The sequence below is a fragment of the Lacerta agilis genome, chromosome 6 (genome assembly GCF_009819535.1).
Source record: "Lacerta agilis isolate rLacAgi1 chromosome 6, rLacAgi1.pri, whole genome shotgun sequence".
NCBI lineage: Eukaryota > Metazoa > Chordata > Lepidosauria > Squamata > Lacertidae > Lacerta > Lacerta agilis.
This window is the reverse complement of record NC_046317.1, coordinates 63,424,893-63,443,170: the sequence shown is the minus strand read 5'-3', so window position 1 is coordinate 63,443,170 and position 18,278 is coordinate 63,424,893. Positions and strand designations below refer to the sequence as shown.

The following is an 18,278-nucleotide window of genomic DNA, read 5'->3' as shown; positions in this document are numbered from 1 at the left end:
TGGTCCCCGACTCAGGGTTAAGGAGTGGTTAACATGCATACGAAGGTGATGTTTAGTTGATGAAGGTTCTGTGTGAAAGGCAGTGAAGGGAAGATCACCCAGGGTGGGAGGCTGGGAAAAGAAAGGAAAGCTCCTAGATGAGAACTGGGAGGGTTTACCTTTCTCTGTGTGGGCCAAGCTAAAGTTTACCTATGAAGGAGGACTTGTATTCTCCCCCCTTCTCTTTCTCTCTTGGCTCTTTGTTCTTAGATTAGTTCGTTTTTTTATTGTAACATATTATGAAAAGTCTAAGGAAAATATTTTTAAAAAAGAGAAAAAGGAAGAAAAGAGGAAAGATAAAGAGAGAAAGAGGGCAGGGGAAGTGGAAGGGGGAGAAAAAACAACAGGTGACATACTCATGTCCTACTCCTGTTGTTTAGAAAACTATTTGCTCTAGTACCATAGCTCTGCCACTATTTAACTATTAGAATTCTACAGAGGATAAGATAATTCCCAGAAGGCAGAAAATTCCCAGTAAACAAAGAAACCAGAAATCCATCTCCTCAAAACCCACTAGGGCTTTTGCTGTCCCCATTCCATCCATTCTGGTGTCTGGTGCTTTTTTTCCAAGATCCTAGCAGTTAAAAATAAAAAGCATGAAGGACATTCTAGTGAGATGCAGAGGTGGAATAGGTGGTTTCTGATGAGAAAATTCAGCCACATGCTGAAGAACAAGGGAAAGGCTAGAGGCTGCAGTTCCAGGTAATCAAGGACAATTAAATAGAGAGTGATGGAAACCAGAACTGCAGCAGACCACGTAGTAAATGTGTCACTGCAGAAAAACAACAACTATGGATCAAGGTTGTTGGGTTAGGCCCTAACCCAGCAAGCTGGAATGTTGATCTGTGTGGTTTTCCTTTAGGAGAAGTGCTTTTCAGGCTGAGCAGAGCAGGTCCTTGAACAGGTCCATATTACTGAGAATGGTAATATGAAACAAGAGAAACGTGTTCAGGTAAATTCCTCTGGTGACCATAATGGTTTCTCATGCCAGGCGTAGGGTAGGCTGCCCTTCTTTTCCTTTGTGTTCCTTGATCCCCTTGTTTTGGTATGTCAGTATGAGGGGTGGAATGGGAAAGCTTCATTGAAATGCAGCAAAATGAGAAACTGAAGTTGACACATCCTTCCATCCCTAGCAGTGAGTAGTAGCTCAAAGGAACAAGTGTCTTGTACAGAGTGGCTGAGGTTTCAGTCATTGCACTTAGGTAAGTGGGGAAAGGGTTGGTTCATGGCTGTTATGGTATAAGGGTGGGCAGCATTGATTCCTGGCTGCTAGTAGGATGGCACATTCTCTCTCTCTCTCTCTCTCTCTCTCTCTCTCCCTCTCTCCCTTTCCCTTTCCCCCAGTCCCTTGCATCGACCTATGTAGATGTCTAAGCTTTGGCAGGAAAAAAGTTTGGAACCGTTGTCCCTCCTCCTCCGCACAATGCAGTGAGGCATTTACAGATGCTTGGGAGAGGAAAGCTACGGATTCTCACGGTCTGCTCTCAGCTCAAGATTTACCGATGGTTGTACTCTGGGCGCTTGTGCCGAAAGAAGTGCTGCGTGTTCTGCCTAGGTGCAATATGATGGACTATTTCACAGTGAAATATGATGGGCCTATTAATAATTGCTGTCTCCTAGTCTGACCTTGAATGGAGCTCCGGTGAAATCCTTGTTAAGTTTCCTTCCCCTTTATTTACAGCTGGGAGCGCACAGAACAATTCGTTTCCTGCTGCTGCCTGTGTAGTATGAGCAGCACTGCAAGACCCGTAGCATATCAATGCATGATCCCTGAAATCCTATTTGCCCTCTTTGGGGTACAGTATTGATGTAACGTCTTCCTGCTATGAAGCATCTCTCTCTCTCTCTCTCTCTCTCTCTCTCTCTCTCTCTCTCTCTCTCACACACACACACACACACACACCCTTTCCCCTCCATCCATGCCCCCCAACTCGCTGCCACCGCAGCTGTCTTAACTGGCTCCCCCCGCGCCGCCCCCATTGATCAAGCAGGCGTCCCGCTCTCCTCCTCGCCTGCTTCAGACTGCAAAGCTCAGCAAGTCTCACTGCGGGCGCTTGGAAAGGAGTTGGGATAGAGGGGAGGGGCTAAAACCACCCTCCAGGGTTGGATAATGAACTGCACCACAGAGGCGGAGGCGGAGGAGAGAGAGAGAGAGAGCCCCTTCTCAATTAATGCAGGAGCTTTATTCTATTGAGCCACCTCTCCGCCAATGAGGTTGGAGCTCCGCAGAATACGGCGACGTACGGGAGCCCTGGAGGGGCGGGTGGGAAAAGCAACTGCAGCATTTTGAGGGACTGACCTGCCGGCTCGAAGTCTTCTGCCCGCCTTGGACTCTGTGTGTGCGGACGCTTGTGTGTATCTGTGTGTCTCCGCACCGGCGAGCGAGTAAGTTTCACTTTCCTTCTTGTTCTTTGCTTGCAACTGTGCCCGAGGATGTACTTCGGGGTGCATCAGAAACCAGACCTTCCCATTTCCTCCCGCCTCTTCTGGTGATTGATCGTTCCCTAAGTAGTAACGGGGCTCTGGGACAAAAAGGTTTGGCGAGCGCAAGGGTGGGGAGAGAAACAAGATTAACGCAACAAAACGCCTCCCCTCGCTTTTAAGTTTACTGCAGCAAGTGGAGTTATTTAGAGAAGCTAGTGGGGATCTACTCGTCAGCTTTCTGCAGTTGAGCAGAGAATTCGCTGGCCGTGGTGCTGACCGGACGGTCAACCAGATCTTGTTTGGCCAGGAGTGCTGAACGGACAGCTCCCTGTGGCTTGGCGGCGGTTTGTCGCAAGGCATCTTCCTTTTCGGGGTACAGTACTATGGAGATCCATGATAAAAGTGGCCGGTGGTTTACTTCTGATTGGAGCAAAGAAAGAAAGAAAGCGGGCTGTGCCTTAGAATATAAGCATCTAAGCAAACAGCAACAACAAAAAAGACCCCATCCGTGTTTGTTCCTAATGATCCCAGGGAAGAGTCTCAAGATACCATTACCTGGTGTGCATGCCCCCACCTCGCCTTCAAGGTTATAGTCCAGACAGATGCAGAGGAAGAGGGTCATGCAAGCAGAGACACCAAAGTGGATCAATTAGCATATGCACACACATGTACAGATATACTGTACAACATGTTCTGTTTCAGGACATGCTGCAATCTAAAAATGCTGCCGATTGGATGGTATGTGCACAATAGGTTTATATGCACCTGATCTGCAGCACGTCATATGTAGATCCCACTAGTGCACTCAGATACTGGTGCAATGTGCTGAATACAGAGCTGGGTTCCCTGGAGAGAGTGCATCGCTAACTTTCCTGATGCAGGAACGGAAGGGTTGCAGAATTAAAGAAAACACCAGGTTTCAGATCTAATGATTATGAGGTTTAAAGCGTAACAAGAACCCACCTTTGGAGTGGGTTTGATTCATTGCATTGTGATTCATTGCAAGAAGTCAGTCTATTGGGATATGGAGCCTTTGTATTTCAAATCTGTGCCTGTCCGCAATGGTTGAGGCGGGGAATCACTCTCCCTGACATTGCTTAGAAGAGATGCTGACTCAGCTCTCTCTGCTCCCGCTCAGCAGGGTAAGATGGTTCCCAAAAGGGAAAAACAAAACTGGGAACAGAACAATCCACTGCACCAAAAGGCAGATGCATCAATGTCTAAACACTGACCAATAGGGTCAGGTGTGAGAAAGAGGAATTGAGAGGGAAAGAGAGAACCTGCAAGGAAAAGAAGGAACCGCTGTGTGTGGCATTCTGGGGCATGCAAATTAAAGTGGCCTTTCTACCTGGGTGGAACTTGCTGTTAGTAATATATGATTGTGTGCACAGGGACACAGCCATGTGCAGAGAGGTTAGCATGAAGTGGGTGGTATCTATGGTGAGCCCACACATAACTCCATGGGTGCAATTGCTGAGGAGAGGTAATGAGCAATCATGGATAGAGCTACCAGCTCACTGCATGCACTGCCCAGTTTACACAAACCTTTCTCCACCCAGCCTTTTACCTTTGCATATGATTGCCCAGAGAAACTCAGAAAGTGTGAACTGCCTCTATATTTTAGTGCAATGAGCTCTGTGAATAAGGGATAGGGGGAGCTTGGGGATTTCAGACAGTTTATATCTTCTGGGGGTTTTGGGGGGGAGGAGAGGAGGAAATGTAACTGTTGACTGACTCTCTGAGGGGTACTGCAGGATGAGAACTCTGGGGATGAGTCTGCTGATTCTTGGCTGGCTGGCACAGGGCAAGTCACTTTCCAAGCTCCCAGTCTATTATAGCTCTGGAGTGCTTACAAGATGAGATGGGAGATAACGATTTTCCAGCTCCTGAGTCATTAGCTCCGTCTGTTCCTGATAAGGCCTTGTTCACCCTTCTTGCTGCAGTCTCCTTTTGGAACACACGCACAGCCTGAACCAGTTTGCTGTCATTTACTCCAGACCTAGATGGCCTTGTTATATGGGTGCCAAGGCTGCTTTGCACTCTTAAGAGTTCAGGTCTGAGCAGCATAAGACTCTTGCCAGTGCTCCTGGGTTAACTTTTCTGATGCTGCTATTGGTTCAGTGTGAGTCTCCTTCCACTGCTATACATCATACTGCTAGCTATAATGGGTCTGCAATAGTTCTGTGTGCCCTTTTTGGATGCTATAATGCTGGGGGGCTCCTTGTAAAATGATCTGGTTTTTCTAGCGCCAGATAATCCCTCAGCAATTTTACATAAAGCAGGGAAGAAAAGACTTTGTGGAGAGGTCCTCGAAAGGCTTTGGTGCAGCTGCTGCATCCATCCATTGCCTCTGTAGATGGCTCCCTCTGGACTGCTTCATCATACATGAGATTCCCCCCTAGATAGAGAGCATCTCTCTGAGTGGGTGGTGATGGAATAAATCTATCACTACCGGTATGCTTTGATTTTGCTGTGAGAACACGGATCAAGAAACTGTCATGTGTGAAGTACTTTTTTTTAGAGTGTAAGCTCTGCAGCTATTGATATTGCATGGGTGGGGTGGTGACATAGGAATGTGAATGCCCTAATACTCAATGCTGACCTAGAGGCATGAATGTCTATGGAGTGTGTACACTGTATGTAGTCCAGACACAGGATGAGGAGTATGTCTATCCTTGCGTTAGGGATCTTGCCGTGTGCTTTTCTATATATTTTTTTATCTCAGTAAATCTACATGGGTGGCTGTAAAAATGAAGCTAGTGTGTACCAGGATACCCAGGATTTTCCATGTCCTATTGTGATTATAGGTTTTTAATGGACATGGAAAGGCCGGATTTTAAGGGGTATGTGTTTATGGGTGTGTTATGTGATATTTGGTGTGGATTTGAGAATGGGAGTCATTGGAGGATCCCACTGTTGGAGATAACATTTAATGAGAATGTAACTGTCAGGGGAGCATCAATGAATGATGTAGTTTAACTGCCCCTATAGAAGATCCTATGGCATAAAGTTCAGATGAAAAATCACTAAAATGGACAGCTGTTGTGTGAAAGTCCTTTCAAACCACAATATTCTCTGAAGCTAGCTGGCATGGGAGAGTCAGCATAGTCATCAAGAAGACTGAGTCATCCTGATTTATACACCATCCCTTTCTACTGCAGGTACCCCCGTTCAGTTATAACTTGCTTGAAATGCTGGAGATCATGGTAAACATCCAAGTTGAAAGTATGTTCATGTTATATGTTCCCTATACATAAAAGCCATTCTGTCCAATGTGGTTCTTGAGGATGCCATGCTGTTGTAAGTGGTTGCCTGCACTGTGGCATTCTGGAAACTGTCCCCAGCATTTCCACCCTGGTGTTTCTTCCATAGCAGTGTATCAAGCATAGAGGCCAGAAGGTGCTCCAGGCTTCCTCTGCAGCCTGGATCTATTCCCCATCAGTGTTCAGCTGGCTGAGTAAATCAGCATTTACAATGTCTTTATCACCATCCTGTTGGTAGCAGACATAGATCACCTGGCAGTGTGAGTGACTCACTTTAGAATCCCAGAGCCTTTTGAAATACAGCTACTGTTATATTGCAAGAGCAAATGGGGGAAATGAAGCATGGGAGTCAATGGTCATTTCCCCAAAGCTGTCTAAAAAGGTATTTCCTCTTCATATCTGCTGACCCCTTCTTCCAACTTGCTCAAGCTTCAGCAGGCTGACTCCAATGGTCAAGAGAAGCCTCCTGGGAGTATGGGGAAACCTGGCTGCTTGGCAGACACGATAGTGTCATGCTATGGGGTAGGAGGGTGATGAATGTCTGCATGGAATGAGGAAAAGCATTCATTCTCATCAGACCACAACTGCATGTTCTTGACATATGTCTGTGTGGCCAGGCAATTAGCAGCAGGAGAAAAGAATCAGCATATGTTAATACTCCAGGCTAAGGCAGACGACACTGAGCAACTTCTATTCAATGTGCAGGCCCCAGGCAAGAACTGGAATAAGCAGACTGAGGAGGAAGAGATGGTTCTTTTGGAGGCCTCTCTTTGCAATACCATGCACCTTGGCCATAACTGAATGGACTGAACTTTTGGATTGTGACCATGATGATGATGATGATTTATTTATATGCTGGCTTACCCCAGCTACTCTGGGTAGCTTCCAACAAATTAAAACACATAGAGTTTTATACCAAAAGGTCAGGTCTTAGTGCTGCAGGAGAAGCACAGTTTGTGTCTTTGGCTCACTATCAGGCATCTGTCAACTCAAAGTCATTAACTCACTCATCCCTTTCAGAGAAAATGGGAAGAAGGACTTTGACACATTTGACAATGTTCTGGCATTTTGCTGAAATGTGAATGGGACTCAATGGCTTTTATCAAGCAGCAAGACCCAACTATTTAAGGTCATGTATTGAACAATATGGAAATGAGCTTTCAAGTATTCAACAACAACAACAACAACAACAACAACAACCATTCATGGTAGTGGAAGAATCTGAACTACAATTTAGCAGCTCATTATAAACTTCTACTAATGACCTGGGCAGTCTATCTCCCAATACCAGAAGCTGTGGTTACACAACCATGGAGGGCTGTTGCCTTTGCACTATCCTTGTGAATTTTCTGGAGATATTTAGCTGGCCCCTTTTGATGTAAAGGATGCTTCACAAATCGAAGCCTTTGTCCGAACCAGCAGAGCACTCCTTACTCTTATCAATACTAGACTTTTAATACTTAATAATTAGAATGGTTTTTGATACTGTGTATTATATAGTATCCTTTAACCTGCCTTTTGCTCTGCATGTTGATTGAGTAATAAATCCTGGCTGACCCATTGATTGCGATTCTTATGTTCTGATATACTTGCTGCTACAAACCTCAGCCTGTATGTAGCTGATGGCTTTCTTCTGCTTGGCGTTTTGATGCAAGGACATTTTGTCCTAATAGTAAGGTTCAGCACATAGCTTTGTATGATGACTGAGCGCCTCCTGCTTTTGTACAGTTGGCACCTGTATGATCCAGGTACCTGCATTCATTTTGAGAGACCTAGAATTCTGGACACATATAACTTTCCTCCTACATTCCACAAATCCTGCCTAACAGCATCACTCATGGCTACATAGCTGTGCCGGCTTGCAAAAACTTCCTAAGAGCCACACTATTTCCCCATGGTGGTCTGAGTATATTCCAAAGGTTAGAGACAGATGGATGCCAACAGCAACAATATGTGTGGGTCTCCTGAAGCCTGTTAAACAGTGTTTTATTAGACACATGCACTTATTTTGTTCCCAAAACAAATGATCTCTTTGGGTGGATAGACAGGCTGTTGTTTCTTCCTTTCTTGCTGCAGATTCCCCTCTCCCTGCCGCACCAGAAACGGTGTGTATGGCAGGGGGTCAGCTGCCATCTGCTGCATCATGTCTCACCAGTTTACATCATTTGCTGAGATATCTGCAGTCTTTGTACTGCAATAAGAACTAGTAGTGTTTTGCAATGACTGTATGTCATGCATTTTATCTCCACATTCTCAAGCAACTTGTTTTTACAGTTGGAAATGACTAAGGTATAGAGTGTCACTTTCCCAAGGTCACACAGTAAAAAAGAAAAAACAAACAAACATGGGACAACTAGAAAGGGAAGCTCCTGCTGCTTTCATCTTCTAACCGATAGTGAATGCAAATAGTCTTCCTTGAAATCCTTTTGTCTAATACTCACTCACAGACGAACCATCTTGAACAGTGCTCTATTTAAAAATATTTTTATTCATTTTTAATTTTAACAATTAACGTCACAAATAAGTCATATTCATATACATATAGGATTCTATGAATCACTGGGCTTCCCTCCATGGTTTCCATAGTTATTCTTTTCCTTCATATAATGTTCTCCATGTTTTCTTAAAACTCAATTCTCACCACAGTGCTCATTACATGGCAAGTTTTTTTTTTTTTTTTAGAAAAAATCCTGCCAATGTTTTTAATTGTTTACAGTCTTCTTTGAAGTAACATAAATCCCTCCCCCATTCTTTATTAAATTTCATGTCCTCTTAATCTCTGATCTTCCTGGTTATTTTTTGCCATTTTGGCATAGTCCATCATCTTCATCAGCCATTCTTCTCTTGTAGGTATTTTATCTTCCTTCCATCTTGAACAGTGCTCTAAGCACCTGTGGTGTCGCCCAGGAACAAAGCTTCCAGGCTGCCTGTATCAACATTTAAGTAGGGCGAAGCTAAAGTGGAGAATCTGGAGATGTCTAGCAGTCGCACAATCCCACAGAGTGTTCGGGGAAATGCCTATAACAGGTTTAGGAGGCTTGTGGAGGGAAGAGAGAGGGGGGAAATTCCATTGCAAACAGAAACACTAAAGGGACATGTTGCTTAGCAGTACATTGGATACAACCCAATATAAATAAATACATTTTGAGTGCTTAAAGTGTGTGGCATATATTACCTCAGCAATTCTTACAGCAGCATTTTCAGACAGGCCAGTATGAGAATGCACTCTTTGTCAATGGTGGGGCTGAGGGTCAGAATAACACTTGCTTTATGATCACTAATAAACCTTTCTGCTCATTCTCCTATGGATAGTTTATGCCATGCACCTATTTTGGAAACATCCTCCTTGACTGTGCTTCGTCAAAGATCCTTTAGTGAATTCATAGCTGAGATGAGCTTGAAACCAGGAACTTGCAGCTCAGGCATCTCACACTCTCAGCCCTTGCATGAGACTTGCTCTCCAAATGCCATTTGCTTATTAGTCCTCATCACTGAGTTATCACTGTGACTAAGTGCCATGTCTGAGATGCAGTGGCTAATTTCTCTTCATGGCTTCTTTCATTTATAATGGGATTTTGATAACATCAAACGTCCTCAACTATTGGATAAACTAAAGCTGGCACAATTACCAATTCATTAATTCAATCTCAGCAGATAATCTAGACTGCCCATAGCAAGGATCACCAGTGTACCTGTATTTCAGCATCCTCTTTATAAGACTTTGTTTCCTACAACTTTTGGGAGCTGAAGTAACCTTCCCTTCAGCCTACCAACAAGTGACTTTGCATATTAAGGGCCAGCTGGCCTAAATCCAAGGTTTTTGAACTGCCAGCCAACTTGGCAAATCCTCTGTTCATTCTATCATGACTCAGCATTGCAAACCCAACGCAGCCAGTAAAGACTCCCCATCTTCCAGAGAGCAAAAAATAGACAGGTATAGCTTTATTTTCCATTACTGTATACATGATTGCATATAATTGTTATAGGAGTGCCTTTTTATAAGTTTCTTGTCCAAAGCTTCTATTCCCATAATGCCTTGAAGTGTGAGGGTTCACAAGAAATGAACTCAGATCATTTTTAGAAATGGGGGGTGGGGGTGGGGGGTGGACTTGATTAGAGAGGAACCATTGCCCCAGAAATGGGAGCAAACAATGTTTTCTGTCTTACCCAGGCCAAAAACATAAAAGACTTAGGAATAGCTGCTGGAACCCTCTCTAGCTAATGCAGACATTTTCATTCCCGAGCTTACAAAAAGGTTCCCTTTATTATATTGGACTAGATATGGGAGTAAGTCTGCATGGTTCCTGTGAATCCCTTCCGAATTTGCAACCCATAGCAGTTAGTGTGGGCAGTTAATGTGTGTAGATGGAGGGGAGAATCAAGGCACAGTATAGCAGCTTTAAAGTAAACTCCATTTCCTGTGAAGGAAATAAGAAATAGCATGGCATATAAACATTCTAATGATCCCTTCCGGCATAGTCTCCTCCAATAGGGTTGTATCCAACCAAGTCATCCAAGCATATTCCTTCATTGCAGGGGGTTGGACTAGATGATCATGGAGGATCCCTTCCAACTCCATGATTCTATGATTGGTACAAGGATTTCTGTTTTTGCACCAGGTCTTCCTCCCCCCAATCTCTTCTGAGGTTTTCCCCAAACCTCCAGAACAGATAGGTGGTGTATGGGTGCACAGGAAAGAGGATGAAGAGAGGAAATTATGTTCTATAGGTGAAAGTCCTTGTGCTAACAGGACAGTTTCTCTCTCTCTCTCTCTCTCTCTCTCTCTCTCTCTCACACACACACACACACACACACACATCCAGTGTTATGCTCAGCAGGCTCTCCAAAACCTCCATGTTTCCAAGAATTTTTGTTTTCAAGTGATTGCAAAGGGTTTTGGAGGAGTTTGTGGTAGGAGGTAGATGATTGACCACCATTGCACTCAGGTACATGTTAGTCTCAAAGCAATGATCCAGGAAGGTTTTTTTCATGGTTTCTTAAATTTCCAAGGCCCTGCCCTTAGTAGATAGGAGCAGTCTGAGAGGGAAAATCAATGCCCAAACCCAATCTCATTTTAGAATGGCCCAAACTTCATTGGATACTGCTAGCATAACAGAGAAACAGATTTCACTCTGAGAGCTCACACATTCTTTCAAAGGATGGAAAAGTTGAGGTATGTGTTGAACAATTAATTAGACAAGAAAGATACAGCACCACAGAAACCACAGGGCAGTCGGATGGAAATTACAAAATTCATGTAAAGTGCTAACAGGATACTCAAACCTGAGGTCTCTTCCAGAATGTTGCTTTTTGCAGCAGGATTTCATTGCATACAGCAAGTTCAGGTTGCCAAATTAAAGTGGATTTGGACAACAAATCTGCTCCCCACCCCCACCCCAAAAAATAGACTTAAGGAAGATGATGGCAAAATGCATGGGGAGGTGTGCTTGATAGAATATCACACAACCTCCATGCAAATAAATCAGGATGAGTTCTCAGTTAGCAACTGGTGTTGGATAACCTTCCCACAAACAAATCAAGATGGAACAGGTTGAGTAGTAATCAACAAAGTCTTACACAAAGTAGACATACTGAAATTAATGACCATGACTAAGACCTGTCTACACCATACATTTAAACAGTCATAAGTTCCCCCAAATAATACTGGGAACTGTAGTTTGCTAAGGGTGCTGAGAGTTGTTATGATACCCCTATTCCCCTTTCAGAGCTATAATTCCCAGAGTTCCCTGGGAAGAGGGATGTGTGACGTTCTGTTGCTGTTGTGTTTCTGTATACCCTGTTGGAAGCTGCCCAGAGTGGCTGGGGCAACCCAGTGAGATGGGCAGGGTACAAAAATAAATTATTGTTATTGCTGTTGCTGCTGTTTTTAATTGTTCAGCCACTCTGGTAACCGTTGCTCTGTGAGGACAATAGGTAAAGGTAAAGGGACCCCTGACCATTAGGTCCAGTCGCAGACGACTCTGGGGTGGCGGCGCTCATCTCGCTTTATTAGCCATCTAACAATTCTCAGCACCCTTAACAAATGACAGCTCCCAGGCTTCTTTGAGGGGAAGCTGTTTAAAGTGGTTATAACAGTGCTTTCAGTGTATAGTATAGATGGAGCCTAAACACTCAATAGGTGAGTGAAACTTAGCTGACTACCACCCATTGCCTTGAAGTGGCCAGAGTTAGTCGCATGTGACTAAGAGGGTAGAGAGAAGCTGAAGCTTCTGTTACAGACATGATCCATAAAGGAAATTAAATACAAAACCCACACCTATACCAGCAAACAAGCTGCTTATGAATGAGTCTCGGTGGGTGGAGCCAAAGAAACATTGCACCGTTTAGGTTGACCATTTCTCAGGCATCTTACTATGGGAGCTGTAGTCCCAACAACTTCTGGAGGATGCCAGGCTGATCACCTCCTGCCTACATAGTGGGGAATAGACCACCACCTGATAGCCCTGTGTGGGTATCTAACCCTGATGCTTATGCTGTGCCTTCACACAGTCTGAGGCAGTATGCTTTGGAATACCATTTGCTGGGAACCACAAGTAGGGAGAGTGCTGCTGAGCTCTGCTTCTGCTTCTGGGCTTCCCATAGGCACCCAGTTAGCCACTGTGAGAACAGGAGGCTGCACTAGATGAGCCGCTGGTCTGATTCAGCAGGACTCTCTTATGTTCTAAGCCAATTTTCACCACAACATGCTAAGGCTGCAGTGTGCAAAAGACTTAGTCCAGGCTTGTTCCCAAAGCAATTTCCCTGGTCTTGCCTGAGTGGCTTGAAGACTTGGCCTTAATTCTCCCCACTCCAAGAGGGAAATGTACCATGATGTGCTTCAGTCAGCTTACTGCAGTGCTTATGTGAACAACTTTCAAACTAAGAGCCGAAAGGAAGATCAAATGAAGGTAATGTGTCAAGAACCACTGACAATTTTACACTTGCAATTTTACACTTGCTTTCCTCCCTACAGTTCCTCATCTGCTCTTGTGTCGCCTAATTATGTAGGCATATCTTTCCCCTCTCTGATCTAGCCCTACAGCCTGGCCCTGCCTACACCAAAAAGCTTAGGGTTCGATCCTGCCCATCTTTTTTATGTGAATCCTTGAAAATCCACCTGCATGAGCAAATCGAAGAAGGATGTGGCCCTTTCTATGAGTGGTGGTCTGGAGAGAGTAAACAACATGTTCTTTGTATTTAAATCACTGCCTGACATTACTCACCCATAATAAGCCTTTTGCTGCAATGGATGCTGCAGTGAACGCCGTGCCAGACTGAATCCTCCCTGTTCGTTTGTGCTGTTTAGTGCTATGTTGGCACAAACTTGAATCTGTCTGCTCCCATTGTCTTAGTTGGGAGGTACAGGGGAGCAGTTCAAAGATGACGACTCCTTGCAACAATAGTTTGGGGATGTTTAGAAAGCGACGGCACGATGCAGTCAAGGAATGAGACCCTGTGGAATTGACAGAGCGGTGAGCTAAGCTACAAGGATTAGAGGGAGCTCAAGTTGTATGTCTCTATGGAAGAATTGTTCAGTATGAAGCTCCCCGGCAGATAGAGAAGGTTCCCCCCCCCTCCATATTCTATTTTGAAACTGATTGTATTTCTAGCTTGCTTTGTTGGGGTACATTTAGCTATCAAAATAAATACAAAATTGGCAAAAGATCTGCTTGAGTTTAACTACCCACTAAGAGATGGCAGCCCGATATTCAGTTAAAATGTTCAGTCCTCTATATAGTGGTACCTCGGGTTAAGAACTTAATTCATTCTGGAGGTCTGTTCTTAGCCTGAAACTGTTCTTAACCTGAGGTACCACTTTAGCTAATGGGGCCTCCTGCTGCCGCTGTGCCAACGCACGATTTCTGTTCTCATCCTGAAGCAAAGTTCTTAACCCGAGGTACTATTTCTGGGTTAGCAGAGTCTGTAACCTGAAGCATCTGTAACCCAAGGTACCACTGTATCCATGTGGCTACAACAAGAGTGACCCTATCCAAATTACTGGCCAAAATCCAGTGCAGAATTAAACACACCTGAGGCCACTGGATCTGTGTTGGCTTGTAGCCCGTTCTGGTGCAGTGTAGCAGTTAGTGCAGGTGGGAAAGCTTTTTCAGGCTGAGGTCCAAATTCCCTTCTGGACAGCCTTCCAGGGACCACATGCCAGAAGTTTGTCAGAGGGATAAGTGAGCGGAGCAATGGGTAGAATGTCAGCCTTTGTACAGTAGGCTAGTTTCTGCACATGTACCACCACTCTATCCCTCATCCTGGGGAGAGTGGGGGTGGCTAGGAAGGAAGTGAGGAATAGAGAGAATCACAAGGGCCTGATCGAGAGGCATGAAGGGCCACACCCAGCCCTTGGATCTCAGGTTCCCCACCCCTAGGTTAGAGTATTTGAACTCGAGTTTCATATCCCTATTAAGATATGAAGCTCATTTGGTAATTTGGACGAATCATTATCTCTCAGCCTAACCCATCTCCCAGGGTTGTTGCAGGGATAAAATGAGAGGGGAAAACCATGTATATTACCTTCTTTTCAGGGAAAGTGGATTATAAATGTACATGGCTCTGAGGGTGCTCTTCTGCTGGGTTCTAAAACCAACAATGCAAGTGTGATGGTGAGCAAAAACACCTAAGTGTTTAAACAAGCATTTTCTTGCAGTTTTGCCTTTTTTTGTTTGTTTGTCTGAGATGCAGTTTTGTGACAGCACCATGATGCTGGAGCAGGGAGAGAGAGAATAAGACTTGATTCATAGTGTACTTCTCAGTGCCACAACATCCAGGGGTCTCGCAGGCATCAGTGAATTGATCTTCCCACGTCTTAATTTGAAGACAAGATAGCAAAGACACAGAACAGTTTAAAAACTAATGTAAAAGAGAGAGGAAGAAACAACTGCCACTTCTGAGTCCCATTTTACGGAATGTGTTTGTACCACAAATTGATTGCAAGAGCAAAATCTTGGGTTGTGCAGAAAGCAGGAATAAAAGCATTTCAGAGGCACTGAGATAGCACTGAAAACTTTCCCTAAATGTCACCTGGCGCAGTGCATACAGTGGATAATCATAGAAAAGCAAATAAATGCTTTGCTAAGTTCCAAGATTGCATCTGTTCTGAAATGAGAGTTTCCCCTTGTCCAGGAACTCTTGAAAAGAAGCAGAAGCTCATGTTCAGTACAGAATAAAACATCAGTCATCCGTGATTTGATCATGGATGAAGGGACTAACTTGGCATGTATAACCGAGACAGGGTGCATGGCCTGGGTGGTGCTATGCTAACCCAGCTGTGCCCACCCATGTACTTGATGCAGCGCCACTGCAAGTCAGAAGGACAGGGCATTGTATCACTATCATCCACAAAAATTCCACCTCCCTAGCCAGGAGTATGACCCACACTGTATGGGTTTGAGGGAATGCTTGTCATGTTGGGTCAGAGAGAGAGAATGGAGGTATCGTTAGCATATATTTCATCCTGCTGCACTACAACCTATCCAGCTGAGCTGGTGGAGGTAACTTGGACATGTCATGGGCCAGGAGTCAGCTTCACCCGCTGAACAGCAGCCTGAAGAGGGAGAAGGCAGAATAACTCCACCTGTAGCTGATCAGCCTTCAAGGTAAGGAGGAGAAGGCACTGATGAGAACCAGCTGGCTTCAGCCTTCTTAACTTGAGCTCTCAGCAGCAGATAGATACTGGAAACAATGCCTGTGGTTCCTGCCCCACTTTGCTGCTTCCTGTATTCCATCTGGCCCCTTGGCTCTGCGATTATCTGGATTCCCTGACGTCTGGACTGTCTCATGCTGTATGTGGATTCTACTCTCAGGCAAGTGTTCCTCAGAGACTCGTAGCCCCTGCTTGCTTGGCAATGGGATGGGACCATGACAGGATGTGGTGTTGGAGACCCCCTTCATTGTTGTCGTGGGTGATAGCTTTTGATTTTTCTGTGGGTGTGCTCTGGGTATGGCTAATGTTAGCCACTGCCCTATATCAGGAGTAGGCAACAGGTGCTGTGGATTACAGCTCCTATCAGTCCTAGTCACCATGGCCTAGGTCGATGACGGGAATTGCAGCCCAAAACATAGAGTACCGTGGTGGCTACTCCTGTCTCATATATTCTGAAAGTCTAGGTTAACACTGCTTGTATATTATTATTATTTTTTAAAAAATTATTGAAAAAACCTAATGTTAAAACATACAGATAAGCACATATACATTAGTGTTTTTACAAATACAAAATCGTTAACATGATTTCAATTTGTTTGATGCCTGGTGCTAAAAAATCACAGCACAAAAACTCATTCAATACAAGGTATGCAAAAGATTGAAACAGCAGCATCCATTGAATGTTATCATACACTCAGTCTAAAAATGGCAAATTCCCAACTACCCCCAACAGTATATATATGATCATGATCATAAAAAAACAACCAACTGTGATGTCCCCAGAATAGTCAAGAGGATAACAGGCAAATCTCTGGAAGAAGAGGAAAGTCTTCACCTAGCATAGGAAATACATTTTTAAGTTGGAAAAAGCAGCAGAGCTGGAAGACTTGTTTCTTTTTTGGACAAATGCCAATTGGCTACCAGTATTGCCCATCTTTAAGACCAACATCTGTTCGTAGAATCAAATTAATGTGCATCCATCAGACAGTCGACATTAAACAGCCCCACATTTCTAGGGAGTGTCATCTGAACTAAAAATGATTTAATTACCTTCTACATCAGCTATGTGTGTGTTGTTGTTTTTTTTAAGGATAAGACAAAAAAGTGAGCTTATGTTCAATTCATACTGTAATTGGTGCAAGTGTGGAAGCTACTTTCTCCTAGTCCAGATCCACCTTGCCCCAGTGAAATCCCAAAGGAACTTTGTGGGAGGTTGAAGCTACTTCCAGATAAAAGTGTGTCTCTCTATGTATGTTGGAGGGAGAGAACTACACTTGCCACCCTAAGCTCCTTGGATCAAGGTCATAATACAGATATAATAAATGAACAAGCATTTCCAGTGTAATTGCTGCAGGTAACCTGGCTAGTGTATTCTACTAGCATTTTGTGCTATTACAGATTTCTTACACAGCATACAATGGAGACAGGCTGCTGAGTTAGATGGCGCATGTAGCTGTTCCTGTGTGATAGGAGCAGCGGCATTTCTTAGGTGTGCAGTCAGCAACCTTCCATTGTTGGCAATGGTAAGGGGAAGCACCTCGTGTGCTTAGGAAGCGCTGTCTGCCACAGCCTGCAAGCAAAGGATCTTTTGTGGGGGTGGACGTTACCTCTGGATTCAAACCTAAAATATATATGTTTGTACTTTGTGCCCATGCCTTCTATACGATATGAATGAGCCTGTGTGGAAGTTGAGCAAGCATTTATGGGCCTCTCCAGCTTACACATGGGCAAAGCACCATGAGAAAGCTAGGAAGTGGGTGAGAAACTCAGATATCTAAAGCAATCCCTGCTTAGACATATCTAAAAGGATCCCTACTAGCCAGGTAGCATAATCCACCTGCAGTCCACCCCCTCTTTAGATGGGGATGCAGCTTACTTCACAGTGTGGTAAGCCAGCCATACTGCATTTTGGGGGGTATGGGGGTCCTTCTATACATTCTGTAGAGTGGGGCCCTGAACCTTTGCCCTGAAGTTTTGCCCGGAGGGCACCACTGTCACTAATATTACTAGACTGGTAGTAAAAAAAAAAAATTAAAATAGACCTCAGCTAGATGGTGGTCTAGTTTTGGATCTGAGCTTTTTGGTTCTCGGCAGCAAGAGGTGATGCCCAGCTGCGTTCAACCCCTAGTGCTGGAACCAAACTGATTGTCAAGTCAGAGCGATGACCTTTCACAGCAGCCGGCTTCCCACAGGGCTGGGAGGATGGAGCGGAGGCCAGTGGATGCAGCTGCCAACTCTGCAGCTCCTCACTTTCTTCACTCTCTTCTGCGGTGCAGTTTGTCATTCAGTCAGCAGAAAGCTCCCCTTTGCATTGGTGGATAGTGGGAAAGGAAGGTGTGTGTGTGTATATATATGCATGTGAGGGAGCAGGGAGCTATGACTCAGCGATGCGTAGTCCCAGGGAAATTAGCAACTGAACTGCCTCTAATTAAAACTGTGCCCGGTAAATTCACTGGACTGGATCAGACATGCTGCTCCATGTCTTCCCTCACTCTGAAAATAAAAGCGCCGAGGAATGCCTCATACACAATGCCACATAAATGTTAATGGGAAAACCCGTTGCTTGGGTAATGTGCACATTACACACATCGTTCAGGAATTACGCTTGGTGGAATGGCAAGCGGGGGACTGATGGAAATCTTCTTTCATTAGCCTAGCTTGGATAACGTTTGGTCCAAACCTTAAGCCCACATAGGTTAGCTAATGTGGGTGTTAGCTGGTTACAGTATAAGTGTAATGAATTTTAAGAAACAGTCATTCACACTGCAACCAAGCGCATTTTCTCCCACCCTCTTCCCAGGTAGTTTTGATTTGGGCTCCCCAGGTGTGCATCAAAACTTAGCTGTGATAGCTGGGTATGTGTAGCCTGGATAGGAGGAGGCTTAGAGGAGATATGAAAG

General features: G+C 44.5%; 1 protein-coding gene across 1 annotated transcript in view; it reads left to right on the top strand.

The window, feature by feature from the left end:
- Positions 1 to 2,373: 2,373 nt before the first annotated feature.
- SYT2 (synaptotagmin 2) overlaps positions 2,374 to 18,278 on the top strand; it is a 140,746-nt gene continuing 124,841 nt past the window's right edge. The window contains exon 1 of the mRNA XM_033153087.1: positions 2,374 to 2,424. The gene's annotated coding sequence lies outside the window, so the exon portion shown is untranslated. The remainder of the gene's footprint in view (positions 2,425 to 18,278) is intronic.